This window comes from Protopterus annectens, chromosome 1.part0 (genome assembly GCF_019279795.1).
Source record: "Protopterus annectens isolate FY-2018-M chromosome 1.part0, PAN1.0, whole genome shotgun sequence".
In the NCBI taxonomy this organism is placed as follows: domain Eukaryota; kingdom Metazoa; phylum Chordata; order Ceratodontiformes; family Protopteridae; genus Protopterus; species Protopterus annectens.
This window is the reverse complement of record NC_056725.1, coordinates 417033381-417057430: the sequence shown is the minus strand read 5'-3', so window position 1 is coordinate 417057430 and position 24050 is coordinate 417033381. Positions and strand designations below refer to the sequence as shown.

At 44.1% G+C, this 24050-nt stretch overlaps 1 protein-coding gene across 2 annotated transcripts in view; it reads right to left on the bottom strand.

Annotated features, from left to right (window-relative positions):
* CUL9 (cullin 9) overlaps positions 1 to 24050 on the bottom strand; it is a 2881018-nt gene that overhangs the window by 1014712 nt on the left and 1842256 nt on the right. The gene's annotated exons all lie outside the window — the stretch shown is intronic.

Sequence of the window (24050 nt, the reverse complement as noted above, 5' to 3'; positions counted from 1 at the left end):
AATCCCAAAGCTGAGGTTGGGTGGCTGGGTCTAAATAGAATTAGGAGTAGCTATAAGGCCCTGCAAGACTGCAGTGGCAAAGTCTGCTCTGGATTTAGAGTAAAGAAGCAAGTGGTAGTGCTTAGTAAAAGTGTGCACTGAAGTCCAAGTTGCAACCTCCAAAATATCCTTGGTTGGTACTCCTCTGAGGAAGGCTGCTGCCCTGGTAGAATGTGGTCTAATGCCCTAAGGCACTGATTTACCATGTTGTGAATAGCAGAAACGAATGCAGTGTCCTATCCATTTTGAAATAGTCTGCTTTGAGATAGCCTTTCCTTGTGATCCTGCAGCATATGCCACTAAAAGTTGCTCAGTCTTTCTGAAAGTTTTAGTTTTGTCCAAGTAGAAATGTAGCTGTCTGTGTATGTCCAAAGAATGCAGAAGTCTCTCCCCTTTATTCTGCGGGTTTGGGTAAAAAGTAGGCAAATTAATGGTTTGGTTAAGAGCCACACTGGAGACTACCTTAGGCATAAATGTTGGGTTTGTCCTTAGAGAAACCCTGTCCAGATGGAAGATAATAAAAGGTTCCACAGCCATTAATGTCTGTAACTCTGAGACTCTTCTTGCTGAAGTTATTGCTAGGAGTAGAGCTGTTTTCCATGATAAGAATTTTATGTCAGCTGTATTGGCTGGCTCAAAAGGAGGCATTGTGAGTTTTTCCAAGACAAAATTGAGGTCCCATGCAGGTATTGGTGCTCTCCTTGGAGGTCTTATGTTTTTGCCCCCCCCTGAGGAACTGCCTAAGCAATGGATATGAAAAAAATAGGTGGGTCTGTATTGCAATGAGCTGAAATGGCAGAGGCATGGATCTTAACTGATGAGAAGGATAGGCCTTTGCCCAGCATCTCAGTTAGATATTGTAAAATCTGAGGAATATTTGGAACAAGCATGTCAATTCCTTGTGCCTGGTTCCAAGCACAGAATCTCTTCCATTTTTCTGCATAAGATTTTCTGGTGCTGGGCCTCCTGGCCTCCAAAATGACATCCATAACCGCTTTAGAGAGAGGTGTATTCTGAATTGTTACAGTATCCTCCATGCAGCTAGATTTAGAGTTCCAAGTTGGCTGTGCAGGATCTGATTGATTTGTTGGGTCAGTAAATGAGGAATTTGAGGCAATGTCCAGGCTGGTACTTGGGACAAGCTCCTTAGGATTGGGTACCAGTGTTGGCATGGCCAATCCGGGGCAATCAGTATCATTTGTGGCTTCTCTTGTCTGACCTTTAGGAGTACCTTGGGGAGGAGAGGCAGTGGAGGAAAGGCATATACTGTAAGGTTGTTCCAGCTGAATGACACAGCATCCACTTTCCATGCTTGTTTGTGATAAGTCCTTGTGCAGAATCTCTGAAGTTGGCAGTTGTGAGGGGAGGCAAAAAGATCTATATCTGGGCGTCCCCATTTCCTTATCATGCTGAAGATTTGTGGATCTAGTTTCCACTCGTGAGGGTCCATGAGGTTACTGCTTAGTTCGTCTGCCAGAGCATTTGTTCTTCCTGGCAGGAATTGTGCTTGCAGGTGTACTTGGTAAGTCAATGCTGTGTTCCACAAAATCATGGCTTGTCTGCAGAGGGGGTAGGAATGTGTGCCCCCCTGCTTGTTTATGTACCACATGACTGTGGCGTTGTCCGTCTATCAGCAGCTGTCCTGGATGAAGTAGGTCCTTGAAGGCTGTTAGGGAATTTTGTACAGCTAGCATCTCTTTTTGATTGATGTGTAGATGCCTTTGGCTTGGGGGCGATGTGCCCTGAATACATTTTCCTGCCATGTGGGCCCCACAGGCATAATCTGATGCATCTGTTGTTAGTGTTTGCCTGGTGTGGGTAAAGTGAATGGCTGTCCCTTGTTGTGGTGACAGGCCTATGCTCACCATCGAAACTCCTGTTGTAGGCAAGGAATGAGGGAAATTAATGAATCCAGGCTGTGGCAATGTTGAGTCCAAACACTTTTTAGGTACCACTGTAGTTTCCTCATATGCAGTCTTGCATATGGAATTAGCAGAATGCAGGAGGCCATGTAGCCCAGAGCCTGCAGAATTTTTCTTGCAGATAACTGGGTCTTTGTTGCCATGTTTTCAAAGTAAGAAGTCAGATGCCTTTGTTTGTCTGGCGTGAGATAAACCATCTGGGCAGTTGTATTTAAGCTTGCACCCAGTAATATTATCTCTTGAGAGGGTACTAGTTTTGATTTCTTTGCGTTTACTGTGTACCCTAGGCAAATTAGTAATCTTTTTACAAACGTCAGATGCTTTAGTAGTGTCTTTGGTCTCTGCTTGAATAAGGCAGTTGTTTAAGTAGGGATATATTTGAATTCCTTTTTGTCTGCAGAATGCAATTACTGGTGCCAGGCATTTTGTGAAGGCCCTGGGCGCAGTAGATAAGCTAAAGGGCAGTGCAGAGAATTGGTAGTGCTTTGAGCCATCTATGAATCTGAGGTATCTTCTGCAAGATTGTCTGACTGGGACATGCAGGTATGCCTCTTTGAGGTCCAAAGTTACAAGCCAAGCCTTTTTGCCCAGCATGGGCAGAAGCTGCTGCAGAGTCAACATTTTGAATTTCAGAACGTCCAGAAAAGTATTTAGAATAGACAGGACCAGAATTGGTCTCCATGCTCTGTCCTTTCTTGGTACTAAGAAAAGTCTTGAGTAAAATCCTTGTCCCTGCTCTTTTTGTGGCACTGGCTGAATAGCCCTCATGTCCATGAGGGATGAAACTTGGTTTTGCGCATCTGCCCATTGATTGTGTGGCAGGTCTGGCATACCTTTAGACTTTGGAAGGGTGTGAAAGTGGAACCTGTGGCCCTGAGAGACTATTTTTAAGATCCATTTGTCCTGGTAATCATGTGCCAATTTTGTGAAAAAAGTGCTAGGTTCCCCCTAAGGGTGCTGCCAAAAGATAAATGCTTGGCATTGGCAGAGGGAAGTCATTGGGACTGTTTCCTATATGGCTGTGATTTGTCTTTTCCGCTTTTGGAGGTAGAAGCACCCCACTGTTTGGGCCTGTATGAGCCCTGGGGCTGTTGTCTGCCTCTAGGGCGTCTGTATCTGCCTCTTTATGGTCTCTCAGACATGGGAAAAGACCAATTCGTAGAAGGCCAGTTCCTGCTAAATCTGGGTGGCTGCACCTGTAAGAAATCCTTCACTGCCTGCATAAATTTAGCCTTATCCTCCATTTTCTTCAACACTTCTTCTGCCTTAACACCAAACAATGTATCATCCTGTAATGGAGCATCCAATAATTTTGCTTTAACATGATCAGGCAGAGTCTGTTCTTTTAACCAAGCATGCCTTTTAATGACCGAGCCTGTTACAGCGGCCCTGCAAGAGGCCTCCAGTGAATCATAACCACATTGCAAAGTATGTTTTCCCACTTGTTCAGGTGCATGCAATAAATCCTGCAATTCCTTGTTCTCAGCACATTCAGAATTTGTCAACATTTTCTGTTTTAACAGAGACATTAAATATTGCTGACATTTAAGCATATGACTGAAAAACAAAACAGAGAAGAAACTACACAGTAGCACAGAACGAAATGATAAAGCGCTTTTCGTTTATTCCAATAAACAAACTTCTTCAGATCAAGAAAAACAAAAAGTCACAGCTTAAATACTCTCTGGGCTAATACTTACAAAGTCAATTAACTACTTAAGGTGAAAGCTGACTTACAAAACACGCCCTATTTGCAAACACAACTAGACTAAAAACTGCTTTTAAAGTAAAAGCTAAAAATCCAAATAGACTAAAAGTACAGCTAGCGTTGTCTATAAAAAATGTGTAGGCGTACAGGGCGTGTCTTGTAAGTCAGCTTTCACCTTAAGTAGTTAAGTAGTTAAATGACTTTGTAAGTATTAGCCCAGAGAGTATTTAAGCTGTGACTTTTTGTTTTTCTTGATCTGAAGAGGTTTGTTTACTGGAATAAACGAAAAGTGCTTTATCATTTCGTTCTGTGCTACTGTATGGTTTCTTCTCTATTTTGTTTTTCAGTAGTCTGTTTTGCCTTTTCAGTTTACAAGTTTGATTTAAGCATATGAAACTGACAATTTAAAGCCCTTACAGCCAATGTAGCAGAAGTGTAAACTTTTTCCCCCCATCTGTCCAGTGCCCTAGAATCTCTATCTGTGGGGACAGGGTTTTTTGCAGTAGCAGCTTTGACCCCTTTGGGACCCTGTGAAATAGTTTCTGGGTCAGAAGCAGGGTTTTTATATAGAAATTTATGAGAATCTGGAACCCTGTAGTATCTGTCTGGCTTAACAGGTGCAGGAGGTAAAGAGTCGGGAGACAGGCCGGCCTCTGAAAAGACATCATCTACAATGTCTAGAACAGGAGGAATAGCAAGAGGTCTGTGCTGAGGAAGTAAAAGAAAGTCTCTGAGCCTTTTCTTAGAATCGGAATAATCCTGGCTCTCCCAATGGAAATGCTCCCTCATGGTATGCAGGGTTTCCCCAAATGAATAATCCTCAGGAGGAGAAGCTGAAGGAATAGATTCTTCAGCATCAGAATCCTCATAGGGAGGAATAGAGTATCCCTGTTCTGAAGAGGAGTCAGAGTAAATGGAAACCTGATCAGAGGAATCATATTCAGTGTCTTGCCTAGGCCTCTTATCAGGAGGGGGATGGGACCCCCTGATCAAAGTAATTAGGTCTTGGCCATTTTGAGCATCTGTTTCTTAGGCATGGAAGTCTGTCCTGCAGAATGGTGTACTTGTTTTCTTGTCTTTAAAACTGTTTTAATCTTTGATGCTGAAGTTGGCTTGATATAAAGCTGTGGAGGTCTGAAAACACCCTCAGAAGCCGATGCCTGCTCAGTAGCTCCGGACCCATCTGAGGGATTAGTTTCCAAAGGCCCAATACCTTGAGTATCCAGAGGCCTAGCTGTCTCCACGTGGGAGTCGGAGGCGGCCTGTGGCTCTGAGGTAGCAGGTGTCAGGGGCTGTGAAAGCACCTCACTGAGAACCGGCGACTGGCCTAGAAGAGGCATCATCATCGGTTTTGGACCTCTGATGCCTGTCCTTTTCTTTTTCCTTGTGCTTTTTATGAACTCCGGTCATCGGCTCTTCCAACGGCATTATGTAGTTAAACCTTCGTCCAAAGTAATGAAAAGCAAAATCATACAGACGCTTAATAGTGCGTTGGTTAAATCTAGCACAAAACCGACAACTAGCAACGTCGTTGTCAGGGCCTAGGCAAGGAATACAGTAAGAGTGAAAATCCTTGAGAGGTATTTGCTTCCCACAAGAAATACAATTGTTAACTTTTTCTGACATCGGTCTGGAGCAAGAAAAAAGTTCCCCAATGGGGTACTTAGCTTTATTGAAGACTTCGGATCTGAAATTCAATTTTGAAAATCTCAGGAGTTGGCCGACCGGCACTTGCGAACTGCTTTTGCTTCGGGCACCGCGCTGCAAGAAAGACTGAAGAAAATGGTGTTGGCTGCATCTTTTATATCCCTGGCGCACTGACGTCAGGGAAGAGGCGACAGCAACCGACGTCAGACCAAGGCTTTGGAATTCAGGCTGACTGCGGGTAGCCTGCCAGCAGGATAACCCAAGTGTAATGACTGCAACACTGAAACACGATGAACGTCAGGTGGCTAGAAGACCATAAACTGCTCACAGATGTGTGTGTGAGATATGGGAAAAAAGACCTTGTAATCTACTTCCACTCACTACTTGCCTAGTATACTTCATGGATAAGGGTGGCTGTTCATGATGCTGTTAAAGAAATCTAATGCTACAGGACTGGACAGATGGATGATACCAGACTTTTGCAGATAAAGACAAAAATGCAGGCACCAAGCAATTCCAGTCATTGATACAAGGATCCTGGCAAAGATGAGCCCAAATATTAAACATAAATGCTCACCCTTGGTTACTCAACCAGACTGTTCCTGAACTGTTTGAAAGTTTCTGTGAGGCCATTTTTGCTTGGGCTGAAGGAGGGTCTCTGTGTTTATCAGTGGGAGTGACTAACATTGAGCAGCTTCCTGCCCCGGAGAGGTGGTTACTGACTTGAAACTGTAGTTTTATTGGCCACTAGGGGTCATTTCCATAACTCCTTCATTTGTCCTCGGAGGAGTGGTTTAGGGCAGTGACTTGTGGTTTGTTGGCCAATTTGGGTCATTTCCTGTCTTTTCCAGCCCCCTGCTATAAAGCACGCTTTAGCCGATTTAGCCCGATGAAGCGGAGTTGCTACTGTTGCACACTAGGGCAGCCGTTAAGCAGGTTTAAACTATTCGGGCTACCTAAAGTCCACTCTTCAAATTTTCCCTTAAAACTACCTTCCTCGAACTATACTACTGATCTAATCAGCGTATCCTATAATTAAAAGATCATCTCTACTTGACTCCAAGTAGACTATTCTCTATCTGTTAAACGTAGCACTTGCTCCTACAGTACTTATTACCTTGATACGGCACTCTTGTCATAGATAGTACCCCAAAAAGGCAGCCCCCCATTTCTCGGTCACCCACGTCCCCCGGAATCTTTTTTAAAGTTTTTTTTGTCTATTCCTTCTAGCATGTCGAGGGATCAGTTGCTAGTGTCCTCTCCTGCTCAGCTGGTGAACCTGGGAATATTGAGGCAATGTTACAATTGCCTCATGTACACAGACAATCCTCTCCTCCTCCCACAAAACACAAATACATGCGAGAGATGCAACTACACGGCCAAACTGGAGGCTGAGCTCTCTCAACATAGGACTGGCAAGACCAGTCAGGAGGAGAAGGTTACCACACACACTATAGACCCAGTCTCACATATTACCATTACAACCTCAAATCATACACATAAACACACAAAGACATACTGGAGGCTCTGATCAAAAATCTACCAAAACAGCAGAGGCCACCAAAGCAGACACCCAAACAACCACCACCTCAGAACACAACACCTGCAACACATAGACCTCACAGTCAGAGTGTCAAACAGTCACAGCCCTTAAGGCCAAACACAATGCCAGACACACTAGTCATTGGTGACTCCATAGTCAGACACACTGACGTCCCACTCACCAGACTGAGTAAGGAGAAGGTCACAGTAAGCTGCCTGTCGGGCGCTAGAATCCGCCACATAACGCAAGCACTCAGGTCTCTCAACAGCAGGTACAAATATGATTCAGTCATTGTCCACGCTGGTGTAAACGACCTGAGACGTACCTCCTTGGACTACATGAAAAGAGACATTGAGGAGCTCTCTGATTATGTAGCCCAGACAGGTATGACCCTGACCTTGAGCAGTATCCTACCTTCACCAAGAATGATGCCACAATACAGAGATAAGATGATCAGCTTTAACAATTGGCTTAAACACTGGTGTCATTCAAAGGGGATCCAGTGTCTGTCTGCCTGGGATGACATGCTGGACAAGCCACGCTGCTTCAAGGGACGGCTTGCACCTGTCACCCTGGGATTCGGATATTGGCAAAGGCTCTTGCCACCCCATAGTGCCTTTTTAGGCAAGGCTCAAATTCTAAACCTACCACCCTAGAACACAAAAAGGAAAAACTAAGGGTAATGCTGCTCAATGCCAGAAGTCTAAATCTCAAAATGCACCTTTCGAGGCCCTTCTCAGTATGGAGAACATCGATGTCTGTGCTGTGACAGAAACCTGGTTCAAGGCTCCTGAGAGCACCCGGCGCTATCAGGTTTTACCTCATATCATGCGTTCGCCCCAAAATCTGGACAATACCAAGAAAGGAGGGGTATCCATATTCATCAAGGACACCCACACCTCAAGACTGGTGGCAACGACGATGCATCGGAGACCATCCAGGTGCAATTAACCATAGGCAAGACTGCTCTGCAAATTGTAGCATGTTACAGGCCACCCTCACAAACTCAGGAACCTCACATGGCCTTCCTGAAAACACTAGAGGGGATAAATGTATCACCAAACACCATCATACTAGGTGACTTCAATTACCCTAATATAGACTGGGAACACTACTCAAGCCCAAACACCCTAGCCCAAAAGTTCCTGGAATTCATAAACTCAAATGCCATGGAACAACTAGTCACCATCCCCACAAGAGGAGATAACATACTTGATCTCATCATCACGAACATGGGAGCACAATGTTCAACACCGGAGGTGTACCCTCACTGGTGAGATCAGACCACAAACTAATCTCGCTGGAGGTCCTCATCCCACCCCACCTGAAATAAAAAGACCACAGTAAAGAACTTCTCAAAAGCCGACTTCACACTTCTAAAGACTAGTGTGGTCTCCTTTAAGGCCCCGAGCGGGAAAACAGTACTCAAGCCGCTGAATCACTTACAAATGCCTTCTACCAGCACCTGCAGGACTGCATGGATAAGGCAATCCCAAGCAAAACAAAGACTCTTTGTACCAAAGGCAAGCATCCAGTCTGGTGGACCCCAGCCATAAACAAACTCTACAACAAAAGGAGGAAGCTACTACAAGATAGAGCAAAATCCTTAAAAGGTAAGACACCCTTGATCACTATAAGTAAAAACTAAGAGCTCTCATAAAATCATCCAAAGCAAATTTCGAGAGAAAAATAGCTAAAGACTCAAAAGACAATCATAAGGCCTTCTTTAGCTATGTTAGAAACCTGGGAGGAAACTCCCAGATATGCTCAGAGCTAGTTCAAAATGATGTGAAGATTACTGATCCTACAGACATTGCCAACATACTGGCTGACAGGTTCAGTGCAAACTTCTCCCCAAAAGGAGAGATATCTATACCAAACGATTGCAGCCCCCAAACATCTCCAGCGCCCAAGTGAGAACTGCTCTCTCCAAAGCAAAAACACAGCATCCATGGGACCTGATGGTGTCCCCGGCTGTGTGCTCCATGAACTCAATGAGGAATTAAACCCACAGCTAGGACAGCTGTTTAATCAAAGTCTTACCTCTGGATACGCACAGGAGTGGCGCACTGCAACTGTGGTACCACTTCACAAAGGCGGTGCCTCCACCGACCCTGGAAATTACCGCCCATTAGCTTGACAAGCCTTATCTGCAAAGCCATGGAGAGGATCATAATGGACCTCATAAATAAAGACATAGGAATTTGCAGACTTTGGATCCAACCCAGTTTGGCTTTGTCAAAGGCAGATCATGCCTTTTAAACTTGGTTGACTTTTTCAAACAGTCACCAAAGCCATTGATGAGGAAAGGCAGTCCATACAGCCTACCTCGATCTGGCTAAGGCCTTCGATACAATACCCCATTCGGGTATCATTGAAAAACTCATCAGCTTAAATGTCAACCCATACATCACAAGATGGGTTGCAAACTGGCTGAGTGACAGAACCCACAGGGTCAGAGCTGCTGGCGCCATGTCAGACTCAAAGCCTGTCACAAGTGGTGTCCCACAGGGCTCAGTCCTGGGCCCACTCTTGTTTGGCATCTACTTTTCCAGTACAAGCAAACACAGGAGGGTTATGGCTGACAAAGTTTGCAGATGACTGCAAACTGGGCCATAGTAGAAAACACATCTGACACAGATATCCTTCAGAAGGGTCTCACAGAAGCGGATAACTGGTGCCAGAGCCACGGCCTAAAGTTAAATGCCAAAAATGCATAGTCATACCCTTCGGGAAAAACAAGGTTACCCTAGCTACCAAATAGGGGCAATCCACTGAGCACAGAAGAAGTTATCAGGGACCTGGGGACCCAGGTTGATAGTAGTCTGTCATTCGACACCCATGTAGCTAAAGTAGTTAGGAAGACCTTCTACATTGCCCACCTTATCATGAAGGGATTCTCATCTAGATCAAGGGAGGTCATAGTCTCCCTTTACTCATCACTCATCAGACCAATGATTGAGTACAATGCCCCATTCGAATGTATCTGACCCGACACTTGCAGCAGCTGGAGAGGCCACAAAAGTTCCTCACCAAAAGGATAAAGGGTCTCAAAATCTGTCCTATGCTGCCCGACTGAAAGAACTCCAGCTCTATTCAGTCGCCACCGCTTGCTCAGAGGTGACCTTTGCCTAACATACAAGGCCATGTCAAACCCAGATTTGATGAATATGCTTCACCTCAAAAATCTAGATCCATCAGAGCCACAAGGGCGGAGACTTAAACCTTGACACGGCTATTAATAGGACGTGCTGGAGGGATAGATTCATCACCCAAAGACTCCCTATGCTGTGGAACAAAATCCCGGTACATGTGAGGCAGAGCACCTCGCTGGCCTTGTTCAAGAGAAATCTTGACCAATGGATGGGAGATCGCAGATATACCCCAGGGATTACCTCAGTGTCACTGCTCGACAGAGGCACAGAAAAATAATGGGTATAGTTCCCCATACTAAAGGGGTGGCCTAAGCCACAAAACGATGGGCTAGGCTTGTAAATGCCCTCGGGCAGATAGCCTAGTATGAACCTATGAACCTATGAACCTATGAAGAAGAGCCCAGCAAATATGATTCAACTATCCCAAGTGAAGAAAAGGAAAAGAACAGGCAACTTCTACAAAGCATACTTAACACATTAAAAATGTTCATCTCTACAAGGAAGATTTACACAATATGCCCGCTTTCTAAATGACTGTGAAGATCCAGTATCATCGTAATTATTCTGAGAAACTACTTCATTTTTTTGACAACCAAAGGTAACTTAAAAAAGTATACAGACCGGAGTACTTCTGATTCAACTTGCAGTACCAAAAACAACCAAATTATATCTAAACTTAAAAAGCAAGAAAATGTAGTGTACCTAGTGAAAAAGGTACAGATGATCTTTCAAATACAGCTCTCCTTTGAGAAGTACTTTCTGCCTCTTTCAGACCTTTGAATTTCTGGATGAACTTTATTTCTTCCTTTGCTGCTTCATACTCCAAAAATCTTTCAGCTCCATTAGAGAAGAAAACGTTGACGCTATTGAGATAAAGTAATTTAAAACACAGACCATTTTCAGTACAGTGTTTCATAGCTGGCACATATTTATTCCTTTTACTCCATGTGTGGGCACAATAACCATCTGCAAATACTCTAAAGTCACCCACCTTCAGTATTCTTTCTTCATCTCGTACACAATTAGAACAAATTGGTTCTATTTGTTGATACATTTGCATTTTTCATTAGTAATCATCCAAGCTGTTTTTTGGTTATATATCCTTGTACATATAATCTGGGATCTCAGTCTGTTTGCCAGGAACTGGAATCTTTGCTTATTTATATAATTGCCCTTTTATACACTGAAAACAATTATTTCTGTTGATTTTCTCAAGTATGTGGAGAAGCAGATGTTTACACATGTGGATCTATCCTCTAGGTCCCCATGCATTTCTTTCAAGTCTTCTTGTAATACCTGTAACACTGAGATTTTCTTTAAGTTCTGTATTCTGCAATACAGTCAATTCATGTGAATGATGAGCAAGTATGCTCTCAATTTCTTCCATTTTTTATTTTACTCACTAGCTATTATAATACTTGAACAAAACCTATAATGGACACAAAACCAACTGTAGATCGGAAACCCAGCAGCCAAATGCTGTACACAAAAAAAAAAAAAAAGATTAAATAAAACTTGTATGAGCCAAAAGTGTATATATTCATTTTTGTATATACGATTTTGTTTTTGTTTTCATGGAACTTATCTCCCCGGGCCGCTACTGAAAATGGACATATATCCAGTTAAACTAGCCCAGTCAACAAATGTAAAATAAATAAATAAAAATAAATAATTTAGTATTTTTTTTTTTGTGTACAGAATTCAGCTACTGGTTTTCCGGTCTACAATTGTTTTTGTGTTCATTAGATATTATATAAATTTATACCACCCCACTAAATACAAATGTCACAGTGTACATCTCATCAAACCTTTCACACGTGCAGCTCATTTCCATTTACTTGAGCAAAGTAACAGCAGGTTTTGGCAGTTTGGGATTTAGCCATTTTGTCCATCTGTAATTCAGCTTCCTTGGACTTATTCAGAATACTTCCCCTATTTTTTAGCCTTTACTTTTTTTTTAAAGCACCCAGACATAATCCAATAAGAAATTACTACTTTTATTTTTAGCTAGAGTTACAAGATTTACCCACTCCTTAAACTATGCAGGGACAAGACAGCTAACTGCTATTCATTAAATGACTGCCATACCCAAGATTATATGATGCCTGATGACCTTCTTCAGTTGCCAAAGGGGCTGCCTCCTCTTTTGAAGGTAGCCTGTTGAAAAAAGTCCAAGGGGCAGAATAGGCAAGAGACATCAGACACCATACTTCTTCCACAAAAGGTCATCAGCACAGTCTGGGATGGGCTGGCTGTAAAGCACTTGCACTAAAAGCTGGGCATACAAGAAACTGTTCTGAGCTCTGCTTTAGCAGGACCATCCTGTGCAAGTAAAGCATCATTTGACCCCAACAGTAGCATCATGGAATTTTTACATACACCTGAAATCTAGTGAAATGATCTGCTCACTCAGGTGGAAACGTGTGAATGGTAGTGACCATATTTGTTTTTTTTTTTTACGTTTTTTTTTTAGGTCTGATGGAGCAGAATCAGACTGCCTCTAAATTGTTCTGACAGCATTGCAAAAGAAAGGATCCACTAGAGGGATCACCTAAGGCATCTCAAGACTTTTTACTCAGAAAAAAAAAAGCTGGGAATCCCTCAGTAGAGAGGGATAGAGGTGAGAAAAAATCTTCATTGGTCCTCATCAGCTTCAGGGCTTCTCTAAAAAAACGCAGGAGATGAACTTATTCCCTACCCATCTCTAAAACAGTGGCATTGAGATCCTCTGAATACTTAAAAGATCAGAGAATTGAGTGAATACCACATCCCTCACTACCTAAAGGCATAAGGGCAAGTATGTAACAAAATGACATCAAACACTGGGAGACTGTGAACCAGTACTGGGACATGAGAAAGTCAAAGTACTGTGGTAACAGGCCTATACTGGAAGTGCAGTAAGCTTCAGACTAAAATCCTCAATAGTGCATCCATGAACATGCATCATAAGCGCTGACCAAACAAACATACACCATCTTCAGGGTCTTGAGGCACACATCCCAACACAGGATAAGACAGACCATTCTCAAATTGGGTCCAAAGACCAGTCACATTAAATCTACAATCCTGACTACCACAATCTATAACCACACTTCTAAAGGGACAGAGCCTGGGATGACATTTGCCACCACAAGGTGACATCCACTCATGCAGTGAAAAGACAACAGATAAAATGCAAGTTCCCAGGGCAGCAGACACAACAGTACTATTTCTTGCATCCAGGGTCCGCAAACAAGGCTGAGGACCAGTATATGTTCAAAGCCTTGATAATTCAGGGGAGAGGACACACACACACATCATACATATGTCTGTTACAAATTGCATCCTGCCAATCTTCAAGAAGAGTACATTAGACTCGCACCTCAAAAAGTACAGTTTTGTACCTACCATAAATGTAGATGTTCGAGTGCTAATACAGCTGCAGTCATTACAGATGGGTTCTCCTGCCGTCAGGCGGGTCCTCGGTCAGCCGAATTCCAAAGTCTAGGTCCGGAGTCGGTTGTAGTTGCTTCTTCCCTGACGTTAGTGCGACAGGGGTATAAAAGAACCAGCCGACGCCATTTTCTTCAGTCTTTCTTGCCCCAGATGTCAGGTGCCCCCAGAAGGAAGGCAATACCTAATTTTAGATATATGTACATATATATATAATGCAATGCAAAATAGTCAAAAAACAGTAGCTGCAAGCAAATGCATCATAAAAGAATAACCCCAAACAGGTTGTATGAGGAGGTGTAGCCACTAGGCCTGTCCCAAGAGGGGAAGGAGGGAGGTAAACATGGACTGCAGCTGTATTAGCACTCGAACATCTACATTTATGGTAGGTACAAAACTGTACTATGTTCATCGTGCATACAGCTGCAGTCATTACAGATGGGTAGAATCCCAAAGCTACGCAAGGGGTGGTAGGCACTAGGTGGAACTGGGAGGAACCAGAATGCCCTGCAAAACTGCAGTGGCAAAGCCTGCTCTAGTTTTGGAGTATAAAGGTAGGTGGTATTGTTTAGTGAAGGTATGCACAGAACTCCAAGTGGCTGCTTCCAAAATATCTTTGGTAGGAACTCCTCTGAGGAAGGCTGCAAAGGTAGCTGTGGCCCTTGTGGAGTGGGGTCTGATGCCTGCAGGTACAGATTTACCATGAAAAGAGTAACAAAAACGTATGCAGAGGCCTATCCATTTTGAAATTGTCTGTTTGGAAATTGGCTTCCCTTGAGCTCCTGCAGCATAGGACACAAAGAGTTGTTCTGATTTTCTGAAAGGCTTTGTTCTGTCCAAACAGTAACACAGCTGTCTGTAATGTCCAAGGAATGTAGCAGCCTTTCCCCTTTGTTTTGAGGGTTAGGGTAAAAGGTAGGTAAGTGTATGGCCTGATTTAAAGCTACCCTGGATACCACCTTAGGCATAAATGACGGGTTGGTTCATAGGGAAACTCTGTCCTGATGGAAGATGATAAAGGGCTGCACAGCCATGAGGGCTTGTAGTTCCGAGACCCTACGAGCTGAGGTAATAGCCAGAAGGAAAGCTGTTTTCCAGGACAAATATTGCAAATCTGCTGAGGCAGCTGGCTCAAAAGGAGGCAAGGTTAACTTTTCTAGAATGTAATTAAGATCCCAAGCAGGAATTGGTTGTTTCCTTGGAGGTCTTATAGTCTTAGCCCCTCTGAGGAACTGTCTTAAAAGTGGGTGAGAAAATAAAGGTGGATCAGTGTTGTATTCCGCAGAAATGGCTGATGCATGGATTTTGATGGAGGAGAATGAAAGTCCACTGCTTAGCAGCTCAGCTAGATACTGTAATATCTGAGGCAAATTCAGTTTTCCAGGATCCTGGCCCTTTTTCTCATTCCAAGCACAAAACCGTTTCCATTTTGCGGAGTAAGCTTTTCTAGTAGACGGCCTTCTGGCCTCCAAAATGACATCCTGCACCTCCTTGGAGAGAAGGGTCTGTTGTGATGTTAAGGAATCTTCCATGCGGCATATTGAGTGTTTTCAGCTGACCGTGAAGACTTTTGTAGCTGTGCTGAGTCAGAAGAAGAGGCATTAGAGGTAGGGTCCATGGAGGTGAATGCGTCAGGCTCCACAGGAGCAGGTACCAGTGTTGTCTTGGCCAGTCTGGAGCAATCAGAATCATCTTTGGTCTGTCTGATCTTGCTTTTAAAAGCACTTTGGGCAGTAGAGGAAGAGGTGGGAAGGCGTAAACCGTCAGTGCTGTCCAACTGAAAGACAGAGCGTCCACTCTCCAGGCCGTTGGATGAAATGTCCTTGAGCAGAATTTTGTTAATTGATGATTTTTGTGGGAGGCAAAGAGATCTATGTCTGGCCTTCCCCATGCTTGGATTATCTCTGCAAAAACTTGAGGATGCAACTTCCATTCGTGTGGATCTGTCATATTTCTGCTTAGGTTGTCTGCCAGCGTGTTTTCCATGCCTGGCAAGTACTGTGCTTGAAGCTCGATGTGCAACTCCAGAGCCATGTTCCAAAGTGACATGGCCAGCCTGCATAGGGGGTATGAATGTGTTCCTCCTTGTTTATGTACCACATTACTGTGGTGTTGTCTGTCTTTATCAATAGTTGACCTGGATGCAGAAGGTCTTTGAAAGCTATAATAGCATTTATTACTGCTAGCATCTCCTTTTGATTGATGTGAAGGTGCTTTTCCTTTTGGGACCATTTGCCCTGAATGCACCGGTCTGTCATGTGCGCCCCCCAGGCGTAGTCTGAGGCGTCTGTTGTGATGACTTGATTTGCTTGAGGCTTGCAGAATGGTAGACCTGTGTTTGTTTGGCATGCTTGAGCCCACCATAGAAATTCCTTTTGCAAACATGGAATTAGTGGTATTATTGTTTCCAAACTGTGGCTGTGTTGAGACCATAGGTTTTTTAGGTACCATTGAAGTTTCCTCATATGCAACTTTGCACATGGGATGAGTAGAATACAAGATGCCATGAATCCCAGAGCCTGCAGGATTTTCCTTGCAGTAAGCCTGGTGCAATTTGCTAGTGTCTTGAAGTATTGAGTTAGTTGCCCCTGCTTCTCTGGCATAAGATTGGCCATCTGGGTGTTTGTGTCCAAGTTGGCGCCCAGGAAATTTATTTTCTGATATGGCATTAGCCTGGATTTCTCTTTGTTGACTGTGTATCCCAGAGAATTCAATAACCGTGTTACATAAGCCAGATGTTCCAGAAGTATGTGTTTGCTGTCCGCTTGGATCAGGCAGTCGTCCAAATAAGGGTATATTTGTATCCCTTGAAGTCTGCAGTAGGCAATTACTGATGCCAGGCATTTCATGAATACTCTGGGCGCAGTAGATAAGCCAAAGGGCAATGCAGAGAATTGATAGTGGATTGAACCTGCAAGAAATCTGAGGTATCTTCTGCAGCTTTGTCTGATTGGGACATGCAGGTATGCCTCCTTGAGGTCCAATGATACCAGCCAAGACTCCTTGCCCAGCATGGGAAGAAGCTGCTGTAAAGTGAGCATCTTGAATTTTGGTACGAGTAGAAATGTGTTTAGGATGGATAAGTCCAAAATGGGTCTCCGATCTGTTCCCTTCCTTGGCACCAGGAATAGTCTGGAATAAAAACATTGACCTTGTTCGTGAGTAGGTACCTCTTGAATAGCTTTCATGCCCATGAGCTTTGAAATTTGTATTTGAGCCTCTGCCCTTTGTGTGGCAGGTTCGGCATGCCTCTCATTTTTGGAAGGGTGTGAAAATAAAATCTGTAGCCTCTGTTTATAATGTCCAGGATCCATTTGTCTTTTGTGACAATATGGCAATTTTTTGAAAATAATGCCAGCTTTCCTCCTAAGGGTGCTGCCATTTGAGCCTTGCTTGGCATGCAAAGGGGGAAGTCATTGGGTTTGCTTCCTGTATTGCTGTGAACTATCTTCGCCACCTCTTGGTGTTGGAGTTTGCCATTGTCTGCCTCTATACGATCCTTGAGATTGTCCTCTGCCCCTTGGGCGCCTGTATCTACCTCTTTGGGGTCTGTCCGTGGCTGGAAAGGACCAATTTTTTGAAGGCCAATTTCTACTAAAATGTGGTGGTTGTACCTGTAGACAGTTTGCATAGATTTAGCTTCTTCTTCCATTTTCCTTAATACCTCCTCAGCATTAGCACCAAATAATACATCCTTTTGTAGAGGAGCATCTAGTAATTTAGCTTTGACATGATCAGGCAAGGTTTGTTCCCTAAGCCAGGCATGTCTACGTATGACTGATCCTGTAACAGCAGCTCTACTTGAGGCCTCTAGAGCATCATAACCACATTGTAAGGTGTGCTTACCCACTTGTTCTGCACTATGCATCATATCCTGCAACTCCTTCAAATCTGGTTGTTCAGGTTGTGACATTTTACTTTTCAATTGTGATAACAGAAACTGTTGATATTTAGGCATATGGAACTGACAGTTTAAAGCCCTCATGGCTAGGGTAGCCGAGGTATATACCTTTTTTCCCCACCTTTCTAAGGATCTAGAATCTCTCTTGGAAGGTAATGGATTTTTAGCAGTAGAGGCCTTCATTCCCTTGGGGTCCTGAGAAATGGTTTCAGGGTCAGCAGTATGGCTTTTGTAAAGAAATTGGTGTGAGTTAGGAACTCTGTAGTACCTATCAGGCTTGACTGGGGCTGGAGGCAGGGAATCCGGATTGAGGCAGGCCTCCGAGTAAACATCATCAAGTATGTCCAAGACAGGAGGTATCGTCAGAGGCCTGTGCTGAGGTAGCAAAAGAAATTCCCTAAGCCTTTTCTTGGAATCTGAATAATCTTCAACTTCCCAGTGGAAGTGTTCCCTCAAGGTATGCAAGGTTTCCCCGAATGAGTAATCCTCTGGGGGGGATACAGAAAGAATGGACTCCTCTGCATCGGAGTCTTCAAAAGGGGAGTAAGAATGTTCCTCCTCATCAGAATGCTCTGAAATAATGGAGCCCTGATCAGAAGAGGGTGATTCTTCATCCACTCTGGGTCTTTTGTCCAGTGGGGGTTGGGAACCCCTGATAAGAGTAATTAAATCCTCAGCCATTTTAAGCATCTGCTTTTTAGGCATGGGACCTGGAGATGGGCCCTGTGCAGCAGGTCTCTTGGAAATGCATGGCTGATTTAGACTTAGTAAAGGCCTTGATGGAAAAGGAAGAGGAAGGCCTGAAGACACCATGGGTGGAGGTAGACCTGTCCACATTATGAGGCTCAACACTAACAGTGGCTTTGGTATCTGTAGTCGGGGTGTGGGCCGACGAACCTGCGGCCTCGGTTACAGAGGACACCGCCAGAGAAGCGTCGTCGGTAGACAGGGGCTGCGTAGGCGCCTCGCTGAGAACCGGACCACGTGTAGTCGGTTTTGGCGTGGTGTCGGTGGAGGCCGCGGATCTCGTGTGTCGGTCCTTGTCCTTGCGTTTTTTGGACAAAACAGGAGTCGGAGTCTCCGACGACATTATATAGTTAAAAGCTTTCCCAAAGTAGTGCTGGGCGAACTCCGCCCGACGCTTAATAGTGCATTTATTGAAAGTAGCACAAAAGCGACAGCCCAAGACGTCATGGTCTGGGCCTAAACAAGGTATACAGAGGGAATGGAAATCCTTATGCGGTATTTGCCTCCCACAAGAAATACAATTGTTAACTTTGTCTGACATCGGTCTGAGGCAAGAAAAGTTTCCCCAACGGGGTACTTAGCTTTAAAGAAGACTTTGGTTTCAAAATTTTCGTAATTTCAGGAGCTAGCCGACCTGCACTTGCGAACTGCTTCTGCTTCGGGCACCGCGCGGCAAAAAAGACTGAAGAAAATGGCGTCGGCTGGTTCTTTTATACCCCTGTCGCACTGACGTCAGGGAAGAAGCGACTACAACCGACGCCGGACATAGACTTTGGAATTCGGCCGACCGAGGACCCGCTTGACAGCAGGAGAACCCATCTGTAATGACTGCAGCTGTATGCACGATGAACATCTGTGCAAAACTGACTTGTGCATTATATTTTGCCTAGTCTCCAATAAAAATACTTTGGTAAATCACTGAGGATTACAGTCAGTCAATGTCAGACAGTAGAGTTTCATACTTCTTATTTTTCAGAAAATGCACGTTGATGTGAAAACCTTGTGTTCTACTACTTTTTAAGTGAATACAGAGTAATATTGAAATTTGCACCTTTGTGCAATGGAGGATCATTTGTGAAGGCCAACCCACTCAGATTCTTAACGTTGAATTAACTTCTGTTCCAGCTTTCTCCATTTTCCACTTTTACTGAAAAAAAAATTCTAAGCATGCTTTTCCCCCCTTTCCTGTGGCAGGTCTTGTCCAGATACGGACTTGCTATGTCCAGGACTGTTTGTGAGCTCCTGAGCCCCCCCCCCCCACACTTAACTAGGGTTAAACTATTCCTGGGGCCATAAAGTCTGCTCTTCAAATTTTCCCTTGCAACTAGCCAGCTTTTTAGTTTTAGCACTCAAATCTGTTTCTTTGAGCTCAGCACTTGTTCAGAACTCACTGTAAGCACTAAATAAGTTACAAATTACTACAGTACTCAACTTTCCTCACTTGTCTAGAGGAAACAGTCTTTAGTACTTAATAAATAAGCACATATTCAGGCATGTCTAAAGGTCAGCTCCCGGTGTTCTCTCCTGTCCACCTGATGAATCTGGGCATCTTGGGACAATGCAGCAATTGCCTCATGTACACAGACAACCCTCTCCTCCTACCACCCAAAACTACAACCTGTGAGAGATGCACTTATATAGCCAAACTGGAAGCAAAGCTCTCTTCAATGAAGACTGGACTAGACAGTCAAGAGGAGAACGTAAACACTTCCATCGCACCACACTCATCACAGTCCCTCAAAACCTACACCACCAAACACACACACACAAGCACAAAACACACACCTACATTTGCGGAGGATCTCAGTAAAAATCTGCCCAAACAACCAACACCTCCAAAGCAGAAATACAAGCAACCTCCACCCCCCAACACAACCCAAATGATACATAGCCCACATACTCAGTGTGCCACTCAACTACAGCCCATAAGGCATAACGTACCCAACACTCTAGTCATAGGTGACTCTCTAGGTCAGGGACACTGATGTTCCACTCACCAGGCTAAACAAGAAAAAAGTTACTGTCAGCTGCCTGCCGGGTGCCAGAATCCGCCACATAACTCATGCACTCAAGTCACTCCACAACAAGTACAAATATGACTCTGTCATTGTCCATGTTGGTGTGAATGACCTGAGACGTACCTCCCTGGACTACATGAAAAGAGACATGGAGGAGCTCTCCGATCTTATAGCCTAGGCAGGTATGACCCTAGCCCTGAGTAGCATCCTGCCATCACCCAGAATGATACCACAGTACAAGGACAAAATGATTGACTTTAACAATTGGCTAAGCTTCTGTTGTTATTCCAAGGGAATCCAGTATCTGTCTAGCTGGGATGACATGATCGACAGACCATGCTGCTTTGTCAGAGATGGCCCGCACTTGTCGCCCTTAGGATTCCGGATACTGGCAAAGGCTCTTGCCACCTCTATAGTGCCTTTTTTAGGCAAGGCTCAAATGACAAATTCACCACCGTAACAGCAAAATCTGAGGGTAATGCTACTCAATGCTAGAAGTCTAAACTTCAAAATGCACTCACTCGAGGCATTCCTTAAAATGGAAAACACTGACATCTGTGCAGTGACAGAGACCTGGTTCAAAGCTTCAGAGAGCACCCCTGCATTACCAGGCTATAATTCATACCACACCATTCAGCCACCAAACCTGGACCGAAACACTAAAGGTGGAGGCGTGTCCACATTCATTAAGGATATCCATACCTCCAAGCTAGCTGCCAGGATAATGCATCTGAGATTATCCAAGTTCAACTAACTCTGGGCAAAACTGCAATCCAGACTGTAGCTTGCTACAGACCCCCCACCATGCCCCAGGATTCCCACTCCTCTTTTCTTGATGCACTGGAAAATATTAAGGTACAACCCAACACTCTAATAATGGGTGATTTCAACTATCCTACCATTAACTGGGAAAACTACTCGTGTACAAACTCTTTTGCTCAACGTTTTCTGGAAATCATTGATTCCAACGCCTTGGATCAATTATCCACACCCCCACCAGGGGCAGCAATATCCTAGACCTGGTCATCACCAACATGGGTGACTGGTGTTCCACACCAGAGGTCAGCTCCTCAGTGGTCATATCCGACCACAAGCTAATCACCCTAGACATCTACATCCCGCTCCCACCCCCATTAGGAAAACAATCGTAAAAAATTTCACCAAGACCAACTTCATGCTTCTTAAGACAGAAGTGGCAAACTTCACGACACCCATACAGATGGACAATAGAGGTACGACTGCTGAATCCTACACAAATGCACTTTATAAGCACTTACACGAGTGCATGGATTGTGCTATCCCTAACAGAACCAAGATGCTATCCTCCAAATAAAAGAAGACAATCTGGTGGTCTTCTGCCATAAACAAACTCTACAACAAAAGAAAGAAACTGTTGCAAAAAAGAGTGAAATCCCATGATTGGAGGAACTCCCTGGTCAGCCTCAGTAAGAAGCTGAGATCCCTCATAAAATCCTCCAAAGCTAGTTATGAAAACAAAACAATCGCCACTGATTCTAAAGACGACCACAAAGCATTCTATAGCTATGTCAAGAATCTCAATGGCAACACTCAGATCTGCTCTGAGTTACAGCATAATGACACTAAATATACAGAACCAACTGATATTGCCAATATCCTAGCAGATAGGTTCAGTGCTAACTTTACACCCCTCTCACTACCTAAAGGGCCCATCTTTATACCGGAAGAATGCATAGTTCCTGTAATCACGGCTGCACGGGTAAAAACCTCACTCTCCAAAGCCAAGAACACAACATCCATGGGACCTGACAACATTCCAGGCTGCCTTCTACACGAACTACAGAATGAACTGGCACCCCACCTAAGTACCATGTTCAATCACAGCCTCACCTCAGGCTTTGTGCCCATTGAATGGCGCACCGCGACGGTTATCCCACTCTACAAATGGGGGGGGGGCACAACAGACCCCGGGAACTACCGCTCCATTAGCCTGATGAGCCTGGTCCGCAAGGCCATGGAAGGTATCATCATGGAACTCATAAATAAAGACATTGGAGATCTCCAAACTCTGGACCCCACACAGTTTGGGTTTGTAAAAGGCAGATCATGTCTCTTAAACCTGACAGACTTCTTTGAAGTAGTCACCAAAGCCATAGATGAGGGTAAGGTGGTTCACACAGCCTATCTAGATCTCGCCAAGGCATTGAACACCATCCCCCAACTCTGGAATTATAGATAAACTCACGAAACTAGGTATAAATCCCTATGTCACAAGATGGGATGCCAACTGGCTTACTGACAGAACCCATACTGTGAAAGTAGCAGACTCCAAATCAGACATCAGACCAGTGACAAGTGGAGTACCACAGGGTTCAGTCCTGGGTCCTCTCCTGTTTGGTATCTACTTCTCTGAAGTACAGGGTAACACAGAATGTCTTTGGCTAACTAAATCTGCAGATGACTGCAAACTAGGAGCCATAATAGAAACTCCTAACGATGTGGGCATCCTACAAAAGGGCCTCACTGAGACAGATGCCTGGTGTCAAAGCCATGGTCTCAAGCTCAATGCCAAAAAGTGCATTGTCATCCCCTTTGGTAAAAACTCTGTACCCATGAACTACCACATAGGCGGTAGTCTACTTAACACTGAAAGTGTGATAAGAGACCTTGGGACACAGGTGAACAGTAGGCTCTCCCATGATAATCACATTGCCACAGTGGTCAGGAAATCCTTCTACGTGGCACACCTCATCACAAAAGGTTTCTCATCCAGAAAAAAAGAGGTCATTGTCCCCCTCTACTCATCACTCATTAGACCCATTATAGAGTACAACGCCCCTTTTTGTATGTACCTCACAAGACATCTACAACAACTGGAAAGGCCACAAAAATACCTCACAAAGAGGATTACTGGCCTCAAACAGATGCCTTACGCAGACCAACTCAAAAAACTCCAGCTTTACTCCGTCGAATATCGCCTACTCAGAGGCGATCTCTGCCTAACATACAAAGCTATGTCAAACTCAGAGCTGTTGGACATGCTCCACTTAAAGAAATCCCAATCCTTCCGAACTACATGCTCTAGGGACCTAAACCTTGTCACCACAATAAACAGAACACGCTTGAAGGATAGATTCCTGTCCCAGAGACTTCCCATACTCTGGAACAGACTACCTATCTATGTCAAACAGAGCTCCTCATTAGCACTCTTCAAGAAAAATCTTGATGATTGGATGGGTAATAGGAAATTCACCTCAGGGATCACTTCTGTGGTTCTGCTTGACAGGGGCACAGGAAAATAATTTTCTTGGGTGGCGAAAGCCAGGGTATCTTTTTGGCTAGGCTTGTACAGGCCCTAGGGCCAATAGCTTAGTACCTACCTATGAACCTTTGTCCCACCCAACAATTTTTGGTTTTGTCCAGAATTCTTGAACAAAGAAGTTGAGAGGTAAGATTAAACTACCTGCAATTCTGCTAAGCGTTGTAACAACTTCTGCCTATGATGTTAAGCAGCTACGGTGAATTTCAAGTAATTGTTACGCTTAGTATCTCCTTCATTATCAGCAAAATACAGGTAATACCAATGTGGGCCTTGACTGGCAATTTGATGGCCACAGTGATACTTATGATGCTTAAACAAACAAATGCAGGACTTAAAGGACTGTTCCATGCACTGTGCAAGTGGTAAGTAAGAAGTGACACAATTTATTAAGGAGCTTATGAAGATGGTGTACTGCATCGTGTCATGCACTGGCGAAGCATAAATATACTCCACAATGTATGATTCTGATGAAAAAATGCAGAATTCCAATTAGAGGACAGCTGGTACTGTATACATATATGACCCATTAAGGCGCATGTTTGATGTTAAAATTAGTTTATTTAAATCATATCAGAGTTCTGCAAAACTTATTACGGGGGGGAAACATCAGAGCATAGCTTGACATTTAACCAACTTT